The 12,301-nt window shown below is 39.7% G+C and overlaps 1 pseudogene; it reads right to left on the reverse strand.

The window, feature by feature from the left end:
- Nucleotides 1–7,187: 7,187 nt before the first annotated feature.
- LOC129900674 (uncharacterized) lies at nucleotides 7,188–11,275 on the reverse strand (annotated as a pseudogene).
- Nucleotides 11,276–12,301: the final 1,026 nt, after the last annotated feature.

Raw genomic sequence — 12,301 nt, forward strand, 5'->3', positions numbered from 1 at the left:
TATTGGATACATGATTGGTTGGCTTGTTGTTTACCCTGGCAAAATATTGAACAAATGTGGCAACAATATCGGCTTATTGTACTATCACTGGTTCATAAGTGATGATTGTCGGATAAGATAAACCTCCTATATAGGTCTTGATAGTACTTGAATTAGATTGGATTGTATATGATTAGTCTCTATCTAAACCTTACTCTTGCTTTAGACTTATGACATCTTGATTGAGTTTCTCATCTTTCTGATTTGAGAAACCTGAATTTATATTATTCTACCTTGATGCATGTTTCATTTTGCCATATTACATAATCGTACATTCCTCGTACTGACATCCATTTCGTCCTACTTTCTTTAATGATGCAGAGACAGGGTCTATAGATCATCAACATACGCATCGTTGAAGATATTTTTCCACATTCCAACTGATTGTGAGTCCTTCTTGCTTTTGTAGGATACCACTCTTTTATCATCTAGCTTTAAGGTTTAGATTTTTACTTTTATTTGGATTAAAGTAGCCATGAACCTATCATTGGCACCACATAGATAGTTGATAGAGGATTAATAGACTAGATTGTTGATGTGTTGATTGGATATTGCCTTTGGCTGGTTTTATTCACACTAGTTTGTTGAAGCTAAAATTTTGATGATAATATGCAGGTACCATAAAAAATAAAGAAGAATAAACAAACCAAGATTCAAGAAAGATCTAAAGGAAATCGTATCAGCTGAAGAAGGAAAGACAATAAATCAAGGAAGATCTTAAGGTCAGCAATAGGATGAAAGAATCAGTTAAATGCAAAAATCATGGAACTCCACAGAGAAGGCAGGGATATCAAATGATTTGATATGGATTGCAGCTAAATTAAGGAGAAATCAGACCCTTAATATATGAAGCATAATCAACTCTCAATCAGATCTGTTGAAGAAGGAAATCAACCCCAACGGCTAAGCTGATTTGCAAAGTCTAAGGATACACCTTCCTTTCCAAGGATCAATTCCTTTGGGTTGCACTCAGCCTCAACAAGCTATAAATCAATCAAGACTTGGCTGAAGTATACACACTCTTGAATACACTCAAGCTATCTCTATTTTTTTTAGCAAGCATTGTAATTCCTTGTGAATTCTTATGTAATAAAAAGAGAAGAGAGAATAATAGAGTTGTGAGGCATTGTATCAAAAAGAAAAAGAACTGGAAAAAAAGTGTTAAAGAAAAATATTGAGTGTAGATCTAGGATTTACTTTTGTTCCATTTGTAACCATTCACAAGCTTTAGTAGAACATCCTTACAACTCAAGAGGACTGGACAAACATACACATAAAATCCAAACCAATATAAAAACATCTGGCGTCACATTTCCTTCTTGCTCTTTACTGCTTATTTATTCTTGTCAGTTAACTGTTCTGATTATCGATCGACTAACTAAATTAAAAATACCAATTCACCCCCCTTCTTGCACTTTCAATTGGTATGAGAGCCTTGTCTCACTAATTTGTATATCTTACGGCAGATGAGAAAAGATCATGGCTCAACAAACTATTAGTGCTTTGTTTCAAGAAGGAACATCTCAAACTAGACCTCTCTACGTTAATGAAAAACATTTTTCTCATTGGAAAATAAGGATGGAAACCTTCATCAAATCCTATGATATGAAAGTATGAAAGGTAATCAAACTTGGAGACTTTTCCATTCCAATGAAAACCACTGAAGGACAAGCTTCTAGAACTCCAGATCTGGTGGATTACACTAATGAACAAATGCAAGTTATTCAGATCAATTTCAAAGTAAAAAATGTTCTCTCCAATGCTATAAATGGAGAAGAGTATGAAAAGATATCTTGCTATGAAACTGTAAAAGAAGTTTGGGATAAACTAGAGGTCACCTATGAGGGAACTGATAAAGTCAAAGAAACTATAGTTAGTTTACTGGTTTATGAATATGAACTGCTTCACATGAAGGAAGGTGAAACCATTGAAAACATGTTTGCATGTCTAAGCAAGATCATTAGGAAATTAAAGGCAAATGGAAAAATATATCCCCCCATTGAACATATAAGAAGAATTCTTAGAAGTCTACCACCACGTGGCATGCCAAAGTGGTTGCTCTCGAAAGCAAGAATCTGAAGAATCTCTCTTATGATGAATTAAGATGAGACCTCATTGCATTTGAGAAAACTCATCTTAACAAGTGAGGACAAGAAGATGACAAAAAGAAAACAGTTGTTTTCAATACAATTGAGGAAAATAATAAAAATGAAGATGAATTTGGAGAAGATGAAATTGCTCCTATCACTAAGTCTGTTATGAAAACATTCAGAAGATCCAGAAATTAAAAAAGAGGTAACCAAAATTTCAATAAAGATAAAAAAAATTATTAGATACAACAGGAACGATGGTAAATGTTATAACTGTGACAAGTACGGACATATCGCTAGTGAATGTCCTGAGGCTAAAATAAGATACCCTCAAAGTAAACAAAAGGATCTCAGTAGTTGGAGTGATGAAGATAACTCAGAATTTGAACATAGTGATTCAGAAAATATTTGCTTTATGGACATTGGAGAATCAAGCAAGGAACACCACTTGAAATCAAAAGGAAAATGGTATTTGGATAGTGCGTGTTCAAACCAGGCAACAAAAAATTATTTAAATCAATTGTAAATTTTAATGGTGAAAAGATTTGTTTTGGGGATAACGCTACTAGAACAGTTATTGGTATAGGTACTGTCTCATTTAATGAATCCTGTGATATCACTAATATTTATTTTGTGAAAGGATTGAAATATAACTTGTTAAGCATAAGTCAATTATGCGACTTAAACTTGAAAAACAGATTGCATTATTGAAGATAATTCTGGCAAAACTATTCTCCCTGGAAGCAAAGACAAAAATGTTTACATTCTTGATTCTGTAAAAAGGAATTCAGAACACATTTATTTGGCATGTATCTTTGAATATCCAGGTATATGGCACAAAAAACTTGATTATGCTAACATGCGACTAGTTGAAAAACTTGCTAAGCATAAAGTTGTTTTGGGACTTTCTAAATTGGATTACACAAAGGACCACATTTGCGATGCATGCCAAATGGGTGAGAAAACTCAAAATTATTTTATTACTAAATATGTTGTATCCACAACAAAACCTCTCCAACTACTTCACATAGACCTTTTTGGACCAACTAGAACTGCAAGTATAAGAGGTAAAAGGTACGCATTTGTAATTGTTGATGATTATTCTCATTTCACTTAAATTATGTTTTTATCTAACAAAGATGAAACTTTGAGAAATTTTGAGATTTTTTGTGAGAAGGTTCAAAAAGACAAAAGTTACTATATCACATCTATCAAAAGTGATCATGGAGGAAAGTTTGAAAACAAAGCATTTGAAAAGTATTGCAACGAACAAGGTTATTCACATAACTTCTCATCTCCAAAATCTCCACAGAAAAATGGAGTGGTCGAACGAAAAAATAGAACTGTTCAAGATATGGCCAGGACTATGATTTGTGAACACTCACTTCCTCATCAATTTGGGCAGAGGTAGTAAGTACAACATGTCACATTCTAAATCATTGTTTGATCAGACCCATTCTGAAAAAAGACTCCATATGAACTCTGAAATGGTAAGAGACCCAGTATCAATTACTTTCATCCTTTGGGGTGTAAGTGTTTTGTTCACAACAATAGGAAAGACAACCTTGGTAAGTTTGATCCACGAAGTGATGAAGGTATATTTCTAGGTTACTCTAACTCTAGTAGATCCTATAGAGTATTTAATAAAAGAACTATTATTGAAGAATCTATTCATGTTATTTTTGATGACTCTAACCGAATTTCTGAGAAGAATAAAAGTATAGATGATGATGAAGTACTAAACTCTCAAAGTGATATTTTGACATCCAAGGAAGTCAACTGTTCTAGACAGTTGACTGATGTCAAGGAAACCAGTTTACAACTGAAGCTATTCCTAATGAATGGAAAGGTGAACCTGACTATCCTAAGAAGATCATTATTGGAGATCAAAGTGAAGGAATGAAAACAAGAGCCTCTAGTAAGAAAAATATAAATATTGCACTTATATCTCAATAGGAATAAAAGAAAATGATGAAGCACTAAAAGAAAGTCACTAAAAAGGGATATGCAAAAAGAATTAGATCAATTCGAGAAAAATGATGTATGGACACTAGTTCCAAAACCTGAATGAACTTATATTGTTGGTACAAAGTGGATTTTCAGAAACAAATTGAATGAAGCAGGTGAAGTTGTGCGAAACAAAGACATGTTAGTAGTTCAAGTTTATTCTCAACATGAAGGAGTCAATTTTGATGAATCTTTGGCCCTTGTAGCCCGGTTGGAGTCGATTCGTATACCTCTTACTTTTGCTGCTTTTAAAGGTTTTAAATTATTTCAAATGGATGTTAAAAGTATATTTTAAATGGTTTTATTGAAAATGAAGTCTTTGTCAAACAACCTCCAGGTTTTGAAAATTCTGAATTTCCTTATCATGTCTTTAAGTTGTCTAAAGCTCTTTATGGGCTTGGTATGAACAATTGAACTCCTTTTTAATTTCTCATAAATTTTCTAGAGGAAAATTTTGATACCACTCTCATTATCTAATGTTCTTCTCTTGGCAATTTAATTATTCAATTTTATGTAGACGATCTTACTTTTGAAAGTACTAATGCATCATTGTGCAAGAATTTTTCAAACTTAATGCAAAGAGAATTCGAAATGAGCATGATGAGTGAGTTAACCTTATTTTTGGGTCTTCAAATTCATCAATCTAACAAGGACATCTTCATTAGTCAAAGTAAGTACACAAAGAAACTCATCCACAAGTTTGAAATGAGCATTGCCAAAGCTATAGGAACTCCCATGAGTCATACATGTTCTTTGGACATGGAAAATGAAGGTAAACCTATAGATGAAACTAAATATCTAGGTATGATTGAATATCTTCTTTACTTAACAACTAGCCGACCTGATATAATGTTGTGTATGCAAATATGCTCGATTTCAGTCAGCTCCCAAAGAGTCTTATTTAACTGTTGTTAAAAGAATTATTAGATATCTTGTAGGTACTATCTCTCTTGGCACTCATCTCAACCCACCGAGATAAGTCAGCCTAATACCCAACGAAAGTAGATGCGGAAGAAAAAGAAAAGAATCAAAATTTAACTTAAGCGAAAACACGTAAAAGAAACTCAACATCCCCCAAGATTGGTTGTCACGTGTACAAGCCACTAATTTATTATCGAAGTACGACAAGAAATACAGTCATAATGTCTTTGTCTCTAGAATAGGACTAAAACATAAGAAAAGAGCAAGAGGTGTCCGCTAGATAGATGTAACAGCTACCTCGACACTCGGAATGATGGCCTCGGATGTAGTAGAAAATGCTAGAAGATCAAGCAGGTCCGGGCTCACAACCTACACAAGTGTGGAAGCAAGGGGTGAGTACCAAACAACACGGTACTCAGCAAGTGGATAACTAAAACTAAGCAAAGCTTAATAGATACAAGTACTCCTGTCCTCCCAACCGAACCTCCTTAACTACAACCTGCATAAAATCAGCCTAACTCTACACTTGTGCGATAACAACAGTAATACAGTCCACAAATTCTCATCAATGAATCATACCAAGTCAAGTTCAACATACACAGAGCAATATAGGGGTAAACACAAATTCACAAATGTCAGAAAGGTGCAATGCAATGCAATGAAATGATGCATGTCTGTCCTATCGGTACACATCCGCTGAATCACAGTCCGGAACCCATGGGGGACATTTCTGTCCATGTAACCTGCCACGGAACGTGTGGCCCGTCCCCTCAACATATATATCTTGCCACGGAGCGTGTGGCCCGACCCCTTTATTTCATAATACTTGCCACGGAGCGTGTGGCCCGACCCCTTTGTTTCATATACCTGCCACGGAGCGTGTGGCCCGACCCCTTTTGTTTCATATCATTTTCAGTCTCAACACAATATGTCAGAACCAATGCAATCAATTCATGTTTATATAATTCACGATAATAACATGACAACAACAATAATTTTTCCTATCTCACATCAACATAGTCATTTCACATGCCCAAAATCACAACATATCAATTCCACCAATACATGTCATTAGATCACCATTTTATACCCCTCATCTTCATTTTTTTAAGGTCAATCATACAGTCAATAATCCAGTCCAATTTTCATTACTCCCTAGTATATATGACACGGAAATACAAGCATCTATAAGCTTAAACTGAGGTTTAGAAATTCACTTGCCTTAATTAATCGAGCAATTACTGCGGGACTTGAGCCTTCCCTTTTCGTTGAGCCTCCAAATCAATGTAATCTAGTCAAATAGATAATTACAATAAGGTTTCGAAACTAACAATACCTATATTACTATATGTCTAGCCTAGTACCAAAAACTCATCCAAATCTATACTTCATTCCCTAAATCTCAAGCCTAGGGTTAAGCCCTAGTTCCTCCAATAACATAAATTTAATGGTATTCATATAGTACAATACACCTACTATTTAATTACTTATCTCAACATATTAAAACTTGAATTATAATGTGATAATTAGAAGAACAAAAATTTAAAACTAAAACTACTATTATGAACTAATGTACAAAACCTTTAGCACGAAAATTAATACCATTGCAGGCATGCGCTACAACCAGTATTGTTTCCTTGATTAATGACCATAAACAATGTTATCACATATGACAATCATTCTTATCCAAATTCCTATTAACTTTTAAAGACACTTGAAAGAATAAACAAGGCACACGACTCCCACAGCCTAACTTCCAATCACCCTCTCGTTGGTATTGATAAATCATAGGAATAAATTATGTAAAGGAGAACCTGTTGTCGAGAGAACTCTGCTGCGGCGTCGTGAGTATGAAAATAATATTGTAACCTCCGTTTACCACAAATTAACTTTCATAAATATGGGATAAATGGAATAATATATTAACTAAATTAATAATTTAGTCCATCAATTAGATTAGTTACCTAAAGTTACCCCTCAACTAATTAACCAAAGTTACCTAAAGGTCCAAAATTTTCAACTTAAATATACGAAAAGGGTCTTTTATGAAAAAGGAAGGGCTAGTTTTTTTTTTTTTTTTTTTTTTTTTTTTTTTTGAAATTACCTAACAGGTCGTTACATTATCCACCACTAAAAATCATGTTCGTCCTCGAACATAAAGTAAAATAAGTACCTGAAGCTTCAAAAAGCTGGGGATATCTAGCGCGCATATCAGCCTCTGTTTCCCAAGTCGCCTCTCTGGTTGAACGGTGCTTCCATTGTACCTTCACTGAAGCTATCTCCTTGGTTCTAAGCTTACGAACCTGCCTATCTAGAATGGCTATAGGCTCCTCCTCAAATGTCAGGTCTGGACCTAACTCTACTGAATCGAGTGATAACACATGAGACTCATCCGGAACATACATGGAAACATGAAATACGTTATGCACAGCCGATAAGCTAGGTGGCAAGGCCAATCTATAGGCCACCTCTCCAACTCGCGCCAAAATCTCAAATGGGCCAATGAAACGAGGGCTGAGCTTGCCCTTTCTTCCGAACCGCATCACGCCCTTCATGGGCGACACTCGAAGCCAAACATGATCGCCCACCATGAACTCCAATGGTCGAACTCTCCGGTCTGCATAACTCTTCTGCCTACTCTGGGCTGTCAAGAGTCTACCCTGAATCCTACGAACCTGCTCCATAGCATCTCTAAGCAAGTCTGTATCCAAGGAGTCCATCTCAGCTAAGTCAAACCATCCAATAGGAGATCGACACCGCCTACCATACAGAGCCTCAAATGGAGCCATCTGAATACTGGAGTGATAACTGTTGTTGTAGGCAAACTCCGCTAGGGGTAAGTGTTGATCCCATCTAGCACCAAAATCAATAACACAAGCTCGCAGCATGTCCTCCAACACTTGGATTGTCCGCTCGGACTGACCATCAGTTTGTGGGTGAAAAGCAGTACTCATATCAAGTCTAGTGCCCAAACCATGCTGTAATGCCTGCCAAAAGTGCGAAGTAAATACTGAACCTCGATCCGAAATAATGGATACTGGGACACCATGAAGCCGAACGATATGGCTAATATACAACTGGGCTAGTTTATCCGCTGTGTACCTTACCTTAACTGGAATAAAATGGGCGGACTTGGTTAGTCTGTCAACCACCACCCATATAGAGTCGTAGCCACCAACGGTGGGAGGTAAACCCACAATGAAGTCCATGGTGATCATTTCCCACTTCCAAGTGGGAATAGGCATCCTCTGACTCACACCCCCAGGCCGCTGGTGCTCACACTTTACCTGCTGGCAAGTCAAACACCTGGATACGAACTCTGCGATGTCCTTCTTCATCCCACACCACCAATAGTGCTGGCACAGATCATGATACATCTTGGCCGCTCCTGGATGGATGGAATACCTTGAACAATGAGCCTCTTCCAAAATAAGTCTAGTTAGGTCACCCACCTTAGGCACACAAATTCTGCCGTCAATCCTCAGTACACCTTCCGAATCAAGTATCGCCTCCTTAGCTTCACCTCTTAATACCTTGTCTCGAATGATACATAACTTCTCATCCTGAAACTGTCTCTCCCGAATCTGGTCAATCAAGGAAGAACGTGCCTCCATAAAGGCAAGAACACCACCATCCTCTGAAATCTGCAACCGGACAAGGTTATTAGCTAGCCTCTGAACATCTCTAGCTAATGGTCGCTCCTCAACTCGGATCGCGGCAAGACTCCCCATACTAGAGGACTTCCTGCTCAAGGCATCCGCCACCACATTGGCTTTTCCTGGGTGGTACAAAATAGTCATGTCGTAGTCCTTCAGTAACTCAAGCCATCTACGTTGCCTTAAGTTCAGATCCCTCTGACTGAATATATACTGAAGACTCCTATGATCGGTGAAGACCTCGCAATGCACACCGTATAGGTAATGACGCCATAACTTAAGCACGAAAACCACAGCTGCTAACTCTAAATCATGAGTAGGATAGTTTTTCTCATGGGCCTTCAACTGTCTTGAGGCATAGGCAACCACTTTCCCCTTCTGCATCAACACACCACCTAAACCAACACCAGAAGCATCACAATATACAGTAAATCCCACACCTTCCTCGGGTAGCGTCAAAATAGGAGCTGAGGTCAATAAATTCTTGAGCTTTTGGAAGCTTGCTTCACATTCATCGGACCAATGAAAATACACGTCCTTCTGAGTCAATCTAGTCAGTGGAGCTGCAATAGTGGAGAAGCCCTGCACAAACCGCCTGTAATAACCGGCTAACCCTACAAAACTACGAATCTCAGTAGGAGAAGTAGGCCTGGTCCAACCTCTAACTGCCTCAATCTTAGCTGGATCCACTCTAATCCCCTCCTTGGACACCACGTGTCCTAAGAATGTAACAGAATTAAGCTAAAATTCACACTTGGAGAACTTTGCATACAATTTTTCTTCCCTCAATTTCTGAAGTACCAACCTCAAATGACGGACATGATCTGCCTCAGTTTTGGAATACACCAAGATGTCATCAATGAATACTATCACAAAAGAATCTAAGTATGGGCGAAACACTCCATTCATCAACTCCATGAATGCTGCGGGGGCATTCGTCAACCCAAATGACATCACCAAAAACTCGTAGTGACCATAACGAGTCCGAAAAGCTGTCTTAGGAATATCGGATGCCCTAATCTTCATCTGATGATAACCGGACCTCAAGTCTATTTTGGAAAACAATGCCGCTCCCTGTAGCTGATCAAATAAATCATCAATACGGGGAAGAGGATATTTATTTTTAATAGTTACCTTGTTCAACTGCCTGTAATCGATACACATCCTCATAGTCCCATCCTTCTTTTTTACAAACAGAACCGGTGCACCCCAAGGAGACACACTAGGGCGAATAAACCCCTTACTCAACAAGTCCTGCAACTGATCCTTCAACTCCTTCAATTCAACTGGAGCCATGCGATATGGAGGAATAGAAATGGGTTTAGTGCCAGGCTCTAAGTCAATAGCAAAATCAATATCCCTATCCGGAGGAATACCAGGAAGATCAGTAGGAAATACATCAGAAAACTCCTTAACCACTGGAACAGTATCTATAGGAGGTGACTCAATACTGGTATCCCGAATAAAGGCTAAATAAGACATACACCCTCTATCAATCAACCTCTGAGCACGAATATATGAGATAACCTTACCGAGATAGGAGCCACTAGTACCCTTCCACTCAATCCTCGGGGCACCAGGTATCGCTAAGGTAACAGTTTTAGCATAACAATCGAGAATAGCACGATGGGGAGAAAGCCAATTCATACCCAATATCACATCAAAATCTACCATCCCCAGAATAATCATATCTACCCAAGTATCATACCCGGCCAAGGAAATAAGACAGGATCGATATACTCGATCCACCACTAAGGGTTCACCCACGGGTGTAGAAACATGAACGGGCACGGACATACGATCATATGTCAAATCAAAGTTAGATGCAAAATAGGCAGACACATAAGAAAATGTAGATCCTGGATCAAATAATACAGATGCAGGTCGATGACAGACTGGGACAATACCTGTGATAACGGCATTGGAAGCCTCAGCCTCGGGTCTCCCTGGAAAAGCATAACACTGAGCTCCCCTACCACCTCCGACCTGCCCAACACCTCTACCTCCTCCCTGAGGGGCTATAGCACCACTAGCACCCCTACCAGGAGTGCGACCACCTCTACTAGTCTGGGCTCTACCTCGACCTCTGACCGGCGACGCTGGTCCTCTAACTGAAACTGAAGAACTAGGCTGGGTTCCTCCTCGACCCTGAGATGTACACTGCCATGAAAGATGATCTGGATCACCACAAGTATAACATACTCTTCCGTGTGAAAACCTCTGCGATGAACCTGCAGAACTTGTATAACTACTCCGGCTCATCGGCCTCTGTTGTGACCCCTGGTAACTCTGACCTGTACTGTAGGAACCACGAGGTGTCTGACCATCCTCAGAAGCTGGCATAAATGCATGAACTGGTCCTCTACGCTGAAAGGAACCACCTCCTCTATAGGACCCTCTACCTCCAGATGAGGTACCCGAAAACTGACCAGAAGCACGGGCCCTCTTGGGGTCCCCGAACTCCTCTCTCTCCATCAACTCCGCCTCCTTGGCAGCACCCACAATGGACTGGAAAGAAGCGCCCTCACGGGCCGGTCGAAAAACTGCTGTACGAATAGTATAGTTCAGTCCTCTCACAAATCTGCGAATCCGCTCTGTCTCATCAGGAAGGACAGCCATGGCATGTCTGGACAACTGGTAGAAACGAGTCTCATATTCAGCAACTGTAAGTCCTTCCTGTCTCAAATTCTCAAACCGTAATCGGCTCTCTTCCTTCACACTCCAGGGGATGAAACGGTCATAAAAGGCACTAGCAAACTCATCCCAAGTCATCTGGGGTGACCCAACTGGTTTGGAACTCGTATACACTCTCCACCACTCTCTGGCTGGTCCACGCAACTGTAGTGTAGTATAACGAACTCCATGAGTATCAGCTAACCCTACTGTCTCCAACAACTCTCGACACATGGTCAAAAACTCGTGTGCATCTTCAGTCTTCCCACCCTGGAATTGTGGAGGGTCCATTTTTCGGAACCTCTCATATCGGCGTTGCTCGTCGTCAGTCAACATGAGCACAGGTGCAACCTGGGCTCCTCCTACCTATATTCCATCCTCATCCGCTCTAGGGCCCGTAGGTGGCTGGTCCACCAGACCCTGAACAATTGGAATCTGATGCTGCCGTGGGGTCTGAGCTCCTGCTCTAGTCTGAGAACCCTCAGGTGTACCATTCACCCTCACACTCTGATTAAATCCTTCAAGCGCATCCAATACTCGTATCAAAGTGGCCTGAAGCAATGGTGCAGTAGCAGACTCTTGAGGGACCTGTTCCTCTCTACCATCAATTTGTGGCTCAAGAGAAGCCTCTCTAGCACGACCTCTAGCTGGCGCCGCCCCTCGGGCACGACCTCTGCCTGTCGCCATACCCCGACCACGACCTCTAGTCCGGCCTCTATCCCTACCCCTAGTTGGGGTCCCAACATCACCCTCAGGAAGTGCCTCCCTTCCTCTACCTCTAGTCGTAATTCTGGTCCTGGCCATCTGTTAGAAGGGACACGCAAAAATTCAGTACCAACACAACACGCACGATACAAAGTGAAAGAACAAAGGGAAAATTTCCTAAAAGTTCTCATAGCCTCTCGAAGATAAGTA

This window comes from Solanum dulcamara, chromosome 8, assembly GCF_947179165.1.
Source record: "Solanum dulcamara chromosome 8, daSolDulc1.2, whole genome shotgun sequence".
Taxonomy (NCBI): domain Eukaryota; kingdom Viridiplantae; phylum Streptophyta; class Magnoliopsida; order Solanales; family Solanaceae; genus Solanum; species Solanum dulcamara.